Genomic DNA, 14979 nt, shown 5'->3' with positions numbered 1-14979 from the left:
TTAAATTAAAGCGTAAAGTAAATAACGATAATGAAATTGCGAATAATAAAAATGCGATAAAATAAAATTGCGATAATTAAAAAGTACGATAATTAAAAGTGAGATTAAATAACAATAAATAAAAGTGCGATAATTAGAAGTGCAATTAAATATAAAATAAAGGAAATTAAATATGAAATAAAAGAATTATGCTTATTTAAACTTCCGTAATCATGATGTTTGACGTGTTGATTTTAGTTTTATGCCCATGGGTTAATTGTCCTTTGTCCTGGATTATTTAATATGTCCGTCTGGTTTTTGTCCATAACAGTCCATCAGTCATAAATATAAAGTGCGAGTGTCCTCATCAAATTATTCTTATACCCGAAGTTAAATATTCCAACTAATTGGGGATTCGAATTGTAACAAGGTTTTAATACTTTGTTTAATGAATACACCAGGTTATCGACTGCGTGTAAACCAAGGTTTTACTACTTTGTTAACAATTACACCAATTACCCTTGAATGTAATTTCACCCCTGTTTTAATTATTCTAGTGGCTATTAATCCATTCCCGTGTCCGGTTAAATGAACGATTATTCGTACATATAAATACCCCGCCCATCGTGTCCGATCGAGTGTATATGGTAATTTATAGGGACGCCCAATTGTAAATCTTTATATTAACATTAACAAACTTTCATTTAGTTAAACAAATATAAAGCCCATTAATAGCCCATAGTCTAATTTCCACAAGTGTCGTTCTTTTGTCCAAACCCCAATTATGGTACAAAGCCCAATTACCCAATTTTAGTAATTAGCCCAACATCATGATTACTTCGTTTTAAATAAGCATAATAATAACTTAGCTACGAGACATTAATATAAAAAGGTTGAACATAACTTACAATGATTAAAAATAGCGTAGCGTTACACGGACAGAATTTCGACTTACACCCTTACAACATTCGCTAACATACCCTTATTATTAGAATTAAAATTAAAATTAAAATTAAAATATAAATTATATATATATATATCGTATATATTGAGAGATGAGAGAAATAAGATATGAAATTTGATCAGAATTCGGTTTGCTTTATAGCCAGAGTTGAAAATTGGGGCTCCGCGACTCGCGGCAAAAACCCCTTCAAACTCCGCGAGTCGCGGAGGTAGAAATTACAGCTCACACCCTTGGAGTTTCTCTGCCGACGGTTTTATATATATAAATATAATATATATATAATTAATATAATTAATTATATATTATATTATATTTATATACATAGTTAACTTGTAATTTTTAGTCCGTTGCGTCGAGCGTTAAGAGTTGACTCTAGTCCCGGTTCCGGATTTTCGAACGTCCTTGCGTACAATTTTATATTTTGTACTTTGCGTTTTGAATCTTGTACTCTTGTGATTTCGAGACGTTTCTTATCAATAATTGGAACCTTTTTGATTGTCTTTTGTACTTTTGAGCTTTTTGGTCGTTTGCGTCTTCAATTCGTCGAATCTGTCTTTTGTCTTCACCTTTTATTATTTAAACGAATATCACTTGTAAATAGAACAATTGCAACTAAAAGCTTGTCTTTCTTGAGGAATAATGCTATGAAATATATGTTCGTTTTTAGCATTATTAACTATTCGGAACACGTTTTTGTTTGAGGATGATGAGAAAATGCCCAAGAGACTGTCGAAGACTAAGATTACTGGATGTGTGCTGAGATGTGAGTATGCTGGTGATATTACACGTGCTACGATCAAAAGAAGCGGATTCACTCCACCATACAGATATCTGTCTTTAGTGATTGTTAAGTGTTTGAGTACGTTACAAGGCGGATTTGATGAGCTGAGTGAGATTTATCAGGGAATGTTTGCTGCCTTGATTCTGAAAGCTGATTTCAATTTTTCGGGTGTTATCTTTGATCTGTTGATGGAGAATGTTACGAGCCAACAATACTTGATTTATCCGAGGTTCCTGCAGATAATGATTAATGCTCAAACTATGGATCTACCGAGATCAAAGAAGGACGTCATCGAGCTGAAACATATGACTGATCTTACGTTTAATCGATTAAATCAGAAGAAGAGTGCTAGTGATGGAAAGCTGGTGTGTCATCTTGCGAGGGAAGATTATCAATGTCCACCAGGCAAGAAGTGGAGGAATGAGAACAGTCTATCTGGTCATGAGCCTGATTTTGAGCTAGCAAACAGTGATGAAGAGGTTGATCAGCCGATGAATACTCAGGGTACAGGTGGTTCTGGTACTGGAGGTTTGGCTGATGAGCCCGTTGATGTTAATACTGGTACTGGTGAAGAAGCTCCTAGAGGTGAGAGGAGACGTCTGGTAGAAGATGAAGGTTCTCAGGTTTCTACAAAGATGAGACCGAGCAAGAGGTTTAAGTTGGTTTTGAAGAATCCAGGTGGTTCTGCTACAGGTGCTACACAAAGAACTGCACCTACTCAAGCACAAAGTCAACAACAGCAACAAAGTCAGCCACGGCAACAAACTCAACCGCAACATCAATCACCGCCAATTGTTCAACAATTGTCTCAAGAGACTGTGTCTACTCCAACTCCGGAGGCACCACATACAGGAGCAGAAGGAGGAGTTAGTTCATCTGCGCTTCAGAATCTGAATGATTTGTACGTTCAAGCTATGGCTGATAATCTGAGAATGAAGAAGGATATGGATGCGAAAGTGGAGGAGTTGAGAGAAGAGAATCGTGTGAAAACTGAGGATGTTACTAGGTTGAGAACTCAGGTTGATTTGTTACAGAAGAAAGTTGGTGATCAATCATTGTTGTTAACTGCTGCAAAGAAAGAAGCTTCTGAAGCTAGAAAGGTGGCAGAGTCGGCTTTGGCTAAGATTACTGCTTGGGAAGAGAAGTTTGATCTGGTTGAATTTCCAGAGGGAGAAACTGATGTTCAAATGGTGGTGGCTCCTGGTACTTCAAAAGAAACAGCACTGTCAGTAATTCCTTTACAAATTGATTATAGTTTTAGTGAATTCTTTTCTAAACAGGATGAGCTCAAGCATTCTGTTGTTTATGATGATTTAGAGGAGGGGGAGATCCCTCACAACTTCACCAGAGCTGAGCTGGATGAGCTGGTGCGTCTAGAGCAAGAAGAAGCTAAAGCTGCTGACGCACAGTCCGATGATCCTCCATCAGAGGATGATTCTTTTAGCCCTGAGATTTCTAAGGATATCGATGATGGGGAAGTTGATGGTTTAATGGAAGATGTTACTTTTGAAGAATATCCTACGTATATGAATGATAGGAATGAAGATCTTCCTGGTTTTGAGGAGTTGTTTAGAACAGATGACGAAGTTTTGAATCGAAGGTGTAAAGAGAAAGAGAGAACTGAGGTTTTGCCTGAAGGGTTCTTGCCAGTCAAGTATAATGATGAGGTTGCTGCGAAGTTAGAAGCTGACTGGAGTGATATTTTGAGGATTCGAAAGTATTGTGAAAAACCGAAGCTTGAGCCAAAGTATTTGAAGATGATAAATTTGAGGAAAGGTGCGAAAGGAAGGATCTTGGCCTGGGCATACATTGAAGAATTCAACATGTTTGCAATTAAACGAGAGTTTGGAGTTGACTACATCAAACATGGTCATGAGTTCAAGTCACTGCCGTATTTTGAGCTTATGCAGATTGCCAGGTTAAAGATGTTGTATTGTGGAATGAACGATCGCTCATCATTATTGGTTAAGAAAGTTCGAATCACGTACAATTCGAATAACTGGAAGGATTTTAGACCACAGTATCCGAGGATTAAGTACAGGGTTGATCCTATTAATGGAGTATCTCGACAAATTTTGAAGTATAAGCCGGCAAAGACTATGAAGAAGGTTCCGTTAAGAAAATTGCCGCAGAATTGGAGTCAGAGATTTCGTTGGTGGTTTTATGATGATCGTTCTGAGGAAGCTGTGATTGTTTTAGATAAGCTGAAGGAAGATGATATCGATTGTATTCGTGTGTTGGATCCGATCTGGTTAAGGAACTGTACCGAAGCTGATATTTTTACTTTGTACTATAACCGTATGCTTTATCGTCGTGAAAACAGGGTACAGGCTGAACAGTATGTTAAAGTGGCTAAGCTGTGCTACTTGAACAACATGGTGATCGATCCGTATGATGACTGAAGACTTATGGAATAGAACTAGGTCTTAGGGGGAGTTTGTTGGTGCATAAATCCCGAGTTCTATTACGTTTATTGTTCTATTTGTTATGTACTTGATATTTCAGTCATATATGTACGTGGACACTTATACTTTGTGTTTATGATGCTTAGTATAATGTCGTGAATAGGTCAAGCAGTCGGTTGGCTGCTCAAGACCATCGACCGATGGTAGGGACCATCGGTCGAGGGACTGTCACCACCGGCCGATGGTCGCTGTATTTAGTATAAATACGGGTTTCGTGGTTTTGTGTTAGGTTACACACCATAAACCCTTAGGCCGTCGTATTACTTGCTGCTAATCGTCCCAAAACCCTTACCAACCGAATACACAGTCTTAGGCATCGATTCTATCAATTATTCATTGGTTAATTCGATCCCGTTAGTCTAATACGTATTCGACTCATTCTAATTAGTGTTTCCGCCATTAATCTAGATACAACGTATGATCTAAGGTCCAAACTACATCTACAGAATCAAAGGCCTTACTTTTGACTAATGAGGTGGCCTAATGCAACACGTTCGGTTGATCGGAAAGGAACGGTTCCTTTTGAATCAACATCTACACCGTCAAAACTTACAATTAGATCATCCTGCAAAGTAATAAAAATTTTCAAGGGGTAATAAACGCTTCTCAACAATTAAGATTTTAGCAAATATTGACGCGTAACGTGTGATAAAAATTGCAATAGTGGTGCAAGGAAAAATTGGATAAAAGTTTTCCGTTTGTTGTTTACGGTTACTCTATTAACTAATTTCTTATTGAGGACCATGGATGGGTAATATTGTACTTTCTTATTCAAGTTTCTTATTGAGAACCATCTTTTTTTCTTACATTTCCTACAAATTTTGTTAAGAAACTCTCACGTCCCGTAAACCATACACATTAGAGCTGGGAAAAAGAGCAGGGCTGGTAAGTAACGGGTCAAAACCGGGTTTATTATAAATGGTACCTTCTTACTGTGGGATGAGTTGGATTTACCCCAAGCACTTTTCCGAAAACACTGTACTTATAATAAGCTGATCCACTAAATATGATTCGAAAATCAAAGAACATATATATGCGTGCGTGCGTGTGTGCGTGTGCGCGTGTGTGTGGGAGAGATTAAGGGATAAGCACCCTTTTGGGGATAAAGGGATAAGCAATTCTCAGCCACACATTTTCAGCCCGTTAACGTACATTAGATGATAATATTTTTAATTCGCTAACATTCATTTTAGCATTATTTTTACATGTTAAAATGCATTTTAATCATTATCATACATCGAATTCATGTTAACGAACTGAAAATGTGTGGCTGAGAATTGCTTATCCCCTTATCCCAAAAAAGCTACTTAGCGCTGGATCCTTCCAATATATATATGACTATATTGAGAGATTTCCACCTCTTATAATTATGATTAATTATTATATTGATCTTACAAAGTAGCATACCTCCTTCAAGACATCATAGGCACCAGAAGTAGGATCAACATGGCGGACAAGCACACCCTGCGTATATTTAAATATTGGGGGAGGGCGATTACAATGGTTTAGTAAATCGTCCAAGCTCATGTTTAATTGTGGACATTGAAGTGACAGATCTAGTAAAGCTTTTTGGCTTAGCAAGACGAACCTCATTAAATGGCTCCGTTAAGTAATCACGTAAGGCTGGGTTATTTAACTTCTGAATTAATATTCCAAGAAAGGGGAATCCTGAGATTTGAACAGATCTAACTTTAAAACGATATTTGTTAGGAAACCCGACTAGGTGAGCCCAAACAAGACAAGATAACCCCAAGTTATCTAACCCACTTCCAACAAACGAAAAATATAGTGATAATCGTAAAACTTGCAAGAATGATAAATAACACGGGAATTTAACGTGGTTATATGCAATCGTTTATGATTGCTTTAGTCCACGGCCAACCAAAGAGTGTTCTATTTATATTAATTTCGTGGTGGTGAGTATTACAATGAGTTACTAAGGCCTATTTATAGGAAAACCATAAACACTTAAATAAACTTCAAGGTATCATCAACTAGCCAACTTGATCCTCTTTACACCTTTGCATATGCATGATCACAACCATAAAACAAGGTGTAAAGTAACCTACTTTGCACCTAAAGTGACAACTTGGTTAATCAAATCCGGATCCCATGTGAGCAAGTTTCCAACTTGCTGCCAGACAGGAGATGCGCCGCATCTTCTCATGATGCGCCGCATCATTTGCCAAAAATGCGTCGTATCCCTTTAAAGCTCCGCATCACAAACCTTCGGGCCAAAATGCTGCATGGATGCGCCGCATCACTCCCTGGAATTCAGTTTTCATGCATCCCGAAATCTGCAAAATTCGTGCAACACTTTAACTCACCTTTTGTGTCGCTTTTTTCAAACTTTGTTTAAATGTCTCCACACCACAATATTTGCTATACAATAGTCAACACATATCAATAAGAAATGGTAGTCAATCGAAGAATATCAATAGAATATTATATAGACATTGGTCAATAAATGGGCTAACAAGCAACGAAATAGATGTACCGCTAACGTGTCAAAAAAGGGTTTTAACGCATATGGGTTTATCTTAAACCCTTCTTTAACTTCTAATAGATAATGAGTGAAATATGATAGCAAAATATAAAACATTTACTAATTAAAAATGGTCATATTTAAAAAAAAAAAATGAAATATGATTTGTTGGAATGTGAACTGATAGTACACTTTAGGCAGCTTTCGATCCATTCGGCCCTTCTTTATTTTCAAACTATTTGTTATATCCTTGAAGGATAAAAAACGTAACAGGAATTGACACATTCTTGGGACGAAATTGCCATGTCTATATAAATATAACATTTTCTCACCAGTGTACTTTCCATTTTTCTCATAGTCATCCAGAAAATGAGACATGACCGTTAGTGGAATTACACACCCAACGTTCTCAGTAACAGATCCCTACAAATAAAAGTAGAGGTCCAAAAAATAAGTGACATTTCCTAGTGACAAAACTAAGCCCAACTATTATTAACTTGATGAAAATTTTGCACTTGTCTAATTCCCTCCATCCCAATTTAATACAGTTTAAGAATAAGAAATGTCATTATCACATTATACTTTTTGTTTACTTTACAGGTTTACCCTAACTTTTTACCAACATTTTTGTTTTACAAGAACTTTACCTCATTATTCTTTTGTATTATTCTTTTGTTTTTAGTTATAGCAAAGAGAGTCTATCTTGGACCTTGATAGAAGTGGACTGTAAGTCCTTTGATATCGATGATAAACAAGGTCTACACAATGATGTCGAGTCTCAAGCTAAAGCTAATAACATATCGGAACAATCCTCCTGCCAAGAGGATTCGTACAACACCTCCGGCGATGCTTTGTTCGAGAAGTCAACCACAGGAGAAGAAAATCAGATCCCAATTGACAACGACATCAAAAATCCGAACGTCGATAGTATTGGTATTGATTCTCCGGTAATGGCCTTTTCTCCGGTGTTATCTTATGATGATGGTATGAAGGTGGAGGCAACCCAAAAGTCGAGTGGTTCCAATGCAAGCTTTAATGACGCGAAATCAAAAGATGGTCATGTGGCTACCGAGGTTAATGATAGCACGAGTGCAGATGTTTCGAATGTTGGGGAAATTAATAACAATTTTAATAATAATAATACAGTGAAGCCCAATGAAGAAAGTGACGTTCCAACAAACCCTTTTTCTCCTTGTGATGGTGGACTTGCTAATGAGGAGGAGCTCTCAATTGGGCCAGACCAAGATTCTGAAATGGTCAAACAAGCCTCAAATGGGATGGGCCTGGGTTCAGACGAATGTGATGCGGGTGATCCTAGCCCAGTCAGAAGAGATTTTGATGATTTACATGACGCGTCCCCTTGTTTAACATATACCACGGTAGCTCGTTTTCGTGTTAAGGGGAAAAAAGCTCATCCTTTGATTAAAAGTCATTTCATTAAACATGTGTGGGGTAGGAGAAATATGAAATGCAATCGGCTTTGGGATAAATTTCGATGGCAAGATAGATATCTTATCGAGAACGTGATGAAAGACTCGGAAGAGGATATCGATTGCTGCTCAGGCTGCTCTTCCTGCGCGTCTTCGGATTCGGAATCATAGTCTAATTAGCTGTTGTGTCGTGTTCTTTTAATATCCTCGTGATTGTGTGTTTCCTATAGCTTCGTGTTTGTTGGTTGTTTATGCGTTTTTTTGGTGCGGTCGCTTGTAGCCTGGTGTCTTGTCTAGCTCCTTGCTAGTTTATTTCGTGTTCTTTATATTTTAATAAAACTGGCTTGCCTTTCAATAAAAAAAAAACCTCTATTCACTCAATTTCTATATTTATAATAATACAGTTTGACATAAGAATCTTTCCAATAGCATAGGGATTATACTAGAATGATAGTTACCTGAAATGCGACACCGACGCATTCTCCTTGATTATTGATAGCCGGGCCACCACTAAAACCTACAAAATTTATTTTATAAAGCACCATGACAGTAGCAAAACAGAACAAAAGATTAAGCTGACATTACAGAAATAGTCCTTTATTTAAATAAAAGGATAAGAAATACCAGGTTTAATGTTTGCATCAATTACAATGCCCAATAATTCAGCAGAACCCATGAGTATAGGTTACAACCTGGTAGTGACAAAATAACAATATACTCCGTATTACTTTTAAAATTGAATGCAAACCAGAATTGATTTAGGTTACTAGCAAATACGTTATTCAAAATTTCGTGGTATTTTTCTTATTAAACATCTACATATCAAATTTCGACCATAACCAGATGAACAAAAACAAATCTGCATTTTTACGCGGAACATAATCCCATAACTGAATATAATTTTTCTTGTCAAAGTTCTAGCAAAAAAATAAATAAACAAATAAAGTGGCTAATATCACTCACTAAATTTTAGTGGCTAATCATTCCTATAAATTGAACGTCACTAATATGAAGACCATGTTGCTGCACAAACCTCTATTCGAGTAACAATCCCCTTGGTCATAGAATTGGTATCTCCAATTGAATACCCTACAACAGTAACTTGATCCTGCAGGGAAAAGTTCCAAGTTACAAACACGTATCCTCGTCTGTTTTATAATTGGTTTAGTCAATTTTCTAATGTTATATTCCCATGATTTATTAAAAGATTTGGAAGAAAAAAAAAGATAATAAAAATTTGGGAGATCTACCTGAAGACAAGGCAAATGGCCAAAATGAAGTGGCTCGGCCCCTTTCCAGAACTTCTCATTTTTTATTGAAAGCAAAGCTAGGTCACATTCAATACCTATAGCTAAAACCTGTAAAATGAGTTGTTGATAATTAGCCGATCGAGAAACAGCATTCTAATGCATCCCATTTATGAATTTGAATAATAAGAATAACATTCTGGTAATAAGTTGAGATAACTCGTCAATTTTAATTATAAAAAAAAAACTAATTATACAACTAATCTTGTACTTTTCAACACTTTTTGAATGCATTTTTTTCAAACCTAAATATGTTAATATAACCTAGAAGCGTGGAAAAATACGGTGTCAAAAAATTTGAAGCGTGAAAAATTATGGTGTCCAGAATTTCAAATGTTATCAACTTTTTGACACTTTTAAGTGTCATTGGGTTTTCATTTTTAATGCTTAAGTGTCAAAAACTTTGTGAAACTCATAGGTGTCAAAAACATGTCAAATTATCCACACTATTTAGAGTAAAAAATAATGAAGTGTCAAAAATGATTTTTTTTTATTTATTCTTTTATTTTTATTTTTATTTTTGGGTAGTGTAATAAGAATACCTTAGCCACATAATTGGTATCATCACCTCTTCTCTTGACTATGACCTGTAATCATTGAGTATAAGGTATTCAGGAAAATGAACATTGGACACTTTTGTGAGCCAGAACACGTATTGATTTGATCATTGACATAATACAAGAATTTATAATTTATTGCATGCATTTAATTTGGATTTAGTTAACTCCAACCACAAAGGACAAGTAAAAAGGGGAGAACTTGTATTATTTAAAAAAAAAAAAAAAAAAAAAATGAAAAATCCTACTTGTGTGTTGTGTTCAACACAATGAGCATTTGTCAAGAGCTTTCTATCACCGACAATGAAAGCACTGCATCAAAAATGAGAAAGTAAATACGTCACAATGAGAAACAATACTTGACTATGGCTGTTTTGTAGAATTAAAAAATAATAAAACTTGACTATGGCAGTGAGATATAATGATAACAGTTTTTGAACGACTTGCAACTCTTAGCCTTTTATATCTTAAAAAAACAGGGATTACATACCTTCCTGTACTTGTGTCATTTATTTGCTTTTGCCAAGGGAGGGAATAATCTGGTTCAGTATGAGTGCAATAAACCTAAGGGAAATATAGAAACATTAACAATATTTAGTTAAATCACACACACCTTCATATCAAAGTAAGGACACGTTTGTTTTCGACTTAATGGACATAATAGTAAGAGGCTTCTTAATGAAAAAACCCAAATAAGTGTGAATTTCCATTTAGATCATGACGTTTTACAATTCAATATTAATTGCTATTTCAACTACCACACAGAGGGTTATTTTTATAATTTGAAATATTCAGACGGCTATTTAACACATCAAACAAACAATTATATATCCAACAATTATTCTCCACAAACATTAAACATTCATTCACACAAACGGACTTAATAAGAAAAAAAACAAACACGGCATAAATGAGATATACCACTTTTTGATGGGTTTCAAAATAAATGAAACAATAGTGTTATTGGTAGAATGTGATTATTATAATATAATTTGGCAATTAGGTAGACATAAATAGATATAGAGAAAAATAAAAAATCCTTAGATCTCCCTGTTGTTGCAAAAGATAACTGATTTTTCTAATGCAGGGAGCATTACATACAAATCTATTGATATGATATATAGTTTTACAATATATATGAAGATGAAGATTGAAAGGTTGGTTAGAAACTTTCAATAAGCTTAGTATATTATACCTTCACAACAGCATTGAGTAAAGAAGCATCTTGAATTTTATCAGTGTCTTCCTGAAAAGGATAAGATAACAAATTAAAGCTTGTTGTAAAATAGGTATGAAACAAAAGAGCCTATAAGATGCAGCTTAGATTAGAGTTCATGAAATACAATCAATATCATACAAATGTCATTGGTAAGTTACTAAGAGATAGCCGTTAAAAAAAAAAAAAAAGTTACTAAGAGATATCAATTTGCTACATCAAAACATTCAGCAGTAGTCAATAGCACAAACAAAATGATATTAGTTTCCAAAGAAATGAAACAATAATACCGATAAAAAAAAAAAAAAAAAAAAAAAAAAATACCGATAAAAAAAAATAGCCAAACGATTTACCTAAATACCCTTCTATCACCATACAATGTTTTTATGGCAAGTTTTATTCCACATCACAACAAGACATTTATTCAGTCAAAATCCCCTTCATCTTGGGCATATGATAACAAATAACATAGTTGACGAACTTAGACCCAAATTTAAATTTAAATTTAAATTTAGTTCACATATAAGTTTCTTAAGCTAACAAAACCACATGACTAACACTCTAACATCAATTTTAATTTAATTATAGATAGTTCACCAAGTTATGCAAAACGACAAAAGAAGCTCACAATTTCGTAGAATGCAAAGTACATATATATATTTACATATATATACCTCAAGTGATGATCTCCGATGAGCAGTTTCCTTCGGATTTTGACTTTGACTTTTTATGGTAGCTTTCGGTATGACTAAACGAGCAGCAGATAATTGTAATGAAGATGAGAAAAGACGTTGAGATGAAACAGAATAGCGTGAGGTTGAAGCGGTAGTAGTTAGGGCATACAATTACAATACATATATATATATATATATATATATATATATATATATATATATATATATATATATATATATATAATACTCCGTATAAATAATACCGAGTAATAATTTTTTTTTTATTTTATTTATTTATTTTTTTTTTTTTTTGTGATAGGATGTGTAATGATGGAGAGCAATGGAAATCTCGTCACTTCTTGTCTACTTTTCAAACGGCGGCGTACGGATATATTCATTGTCTTACGTTAGTAACTCATTTTCTGACGCGTGGAGCATGTTCTCCCCCTACTACTCTACATTTCTACTCAAGTGACATACACATGACTTACTGAGAAAATGAGTAGAAGTAGACTAAAAACATTTGTTACAATGGTGTGTATGATATGGTGCGAGTTTTTTTCTTTATTAGCAAGACTGTTGTAATGGTGATTTTATGATTAAAATCTGTCGTACTTTCTAAATTTATTTTCTAAAAATGGTTATTTACTTCCAAAAAAATCACTAACTTTAAACATATATGAATCTTATTATAAAATTATTGGTGTCATATACAATTTTAATAATACTTTATATATATAAAAAAATTGATTAATGGGGTCCTTTGACCTCACTTAACATCAAGTGACAGCAAGAAAATCCTGAGAAAAAGGTAGGGTAGAATCGACGAATCGTCTAACACCTTTCTCTGCCTCAACTCCACAATCACAATCTTGTGAATAAAAAACGTGGTTTGCTCCTGTCCCCGACATTTGAAAGACCTAAAAAAGAATTCAACTATTGGGAAATGTGCTATATGGAGTTTTTTTTTATGATTGTTGACGTACTGACTCATGCTCAGGATCCGCTCATGGTGGTTCGTCTTGCTTCTCTGTTAGTATTTTCTAGACCCAAGACCGTCTAATATTATAATACTGCATGCAGAATGAATAGCAAATGTCGGAGGGGAAGAAGGGAATAGTACAATGGGAGGTGCCTAGAAAATTGTTCAACAAACATCTCTTTTTCGTCCCGAATGTACCTACTATATCGTCTGGTTTTTGGTTCCTAGTCATATTTTATTATTAGCAATGATTGGGGTTATATTACCGACTATGCATAGGACTACTAAGGTGAAAAGACATGATGTATTCCGACGAAATCCTATTGATTTTAGGAGGACTATAATGAGGGGATGTTATTGTTGTGCTGTTTTTAATGTAATGTTATGGTGATAGTGAGTTTTTAATGTAGGTTTTGAAATAGTGATGTGATATTTAATTTTTATTTTTTGTGTATAATTAATAATTAATATGTTTTATATTATTATTTATGCAAATGTAAAAACTTATACGTATATGTAAAATGTAACATATTTTTTAACTTAATAAAAAGACACTTAATTAATTAATAGTATTAAAATAAAAGAAAATTACATAATTTAAATGCATAAAATAAAAGACGTTAAAACATAAATTAACATAAACTAATACTCGTCCTTGTGAACATTGTCATCAATGCTCAAGTCATTTTTCAACTTGCGACGAATCAATTTTTTAAGATTTTTCAAACGTACGTATTGATGTTTGTTAACAACTGTTCATACATTAGATATATGATAACAAAAAAAAAATGAAAAAAATGACTAATGATTAATAATAAATAATGTTTATGGTTTAGTAATCAGGGTTTAGAAATTAAGATTTAGAAATTAGGGTTTAGATTTAGAGTTTAGATTAAATTTTTAACACGAACGATTTAGAGTTTGGAGTTTAGGGTTTAGAGATTAAACCCTAACCCCTAAACCCTAAATTCTAAATCGGGTTAAATTTTGAAAAAAACCTCACAGCACGTTAACATATATACATGAGAAGTATGATAAGATGCTGTTAATTTTTTTTTTTATCTACACAATCAATACTAATCCCATAAATTTTTATTTTTTAAATCAGAACTTTAAAACTAAAGATATAAAAATCACAAATTTACCCATTCCTTATCCTCAAATTAGTACTTATCATTTGATCTTATATATATATATATATATATATATATATATATATATATATATATATATATATATATATATATATATATATATATATATATATATATATATATATATATATATATATATATATAATTAGTAGATGGATCAAATGAGAACTTTTTTGTGTGAGAACCCTGAGAACTTAAAAATACACTAAAATATATTGTAATTTGAGCAAAAAAAAGTGACGGGCTAGCAAAAAACAAGGAATTCGAGCAAAAATGGGGAAAGTCAAACAAAAAAAAAGCGGGCGACCAAAAACTTGATAGTCGAACAAATATTGCGAAATTCGAACATAAATGTGTTCTACATTTTTGAAATTCGAACAAAAAAATGTAGAACACATGATAGTCGAACAAAAAAAAGAAATTTGAACAAAAATGTTTTCTACATTTTTGTAATTCGAACAAAAAAAAATTTGTTCACCCGCATTTTTTTTGTTCAACTTTCCCCATTTTTGCTCGAATTCCTTGTTTTTTGCTCGCCCGCCACTTTTTTTGCTCGAATTTCAGTGTGTTTTTTGAGTTCCTAGAGTTATCACACTAAAAACGTTTTCACTAGAACCTCTCCATATATATATATATATATATATATATATATATATATATATATATATATATATATATATATATATATATATATATATATATATATATATATATTGAAAGATTTGTTAATTTTAGAAGATGCTGTTCTATGTACACAAAAGCACTTTGAAAGATAAAGATCCTTCCACATGCATAAGACCACTTGTATTGGTCGGAGCGTTTTTTGCTCGGGTCACTTGTCTTTTTGCATTTTTTGGATGAGTAGTATGTGTTTCTTTTTTGAGTGGAGTAGTGGTGGCGTTTCTTTTTTGTGTTAGTTAGGAGTATTATGATGAAGCGTTAAAATATAATTGAGTTAAGTATTAAAAGGGGATAAAAATAATAT

At 33.6% G+C, this 14979-nt stretch overlaps 1 pseudogene; it reads right to left on the bottom strand.

The window, feature by feature from the left end:
* The window catches only part of LOC139868127 (protease Do-like 2, chloroplastic), a 56832-nt pseudogene that overhangs the window by 36508 nt on the left and 5345 nt on the right, over positions 1–14979 (bottom strand).

The sequence above is a fragment of the Rutidosis leptorrhynchoides genome, chromosome 9 (genome assembly GCF_046630445.1).
Source record: "Rutidosis leptorrhynchoides isolate AG116_Rl617_1_P2 chromosome 9, CSIRO_AGI_Rlap_v1, whole genome shotgun sequence".
In the NCBI taxonomy this organism is placed as follows: Eukaryota; Viridiplantae; Streptophyta; class Magnoliopsida; order Asterales; family Asteraceae; genus Rutidosis; species Rutidosis leptorrhynchoides.
Note: the sequence above shows the minus strand (reverse complement) of the source record. Positions and strands in the feature narration are given on the sequence as shown.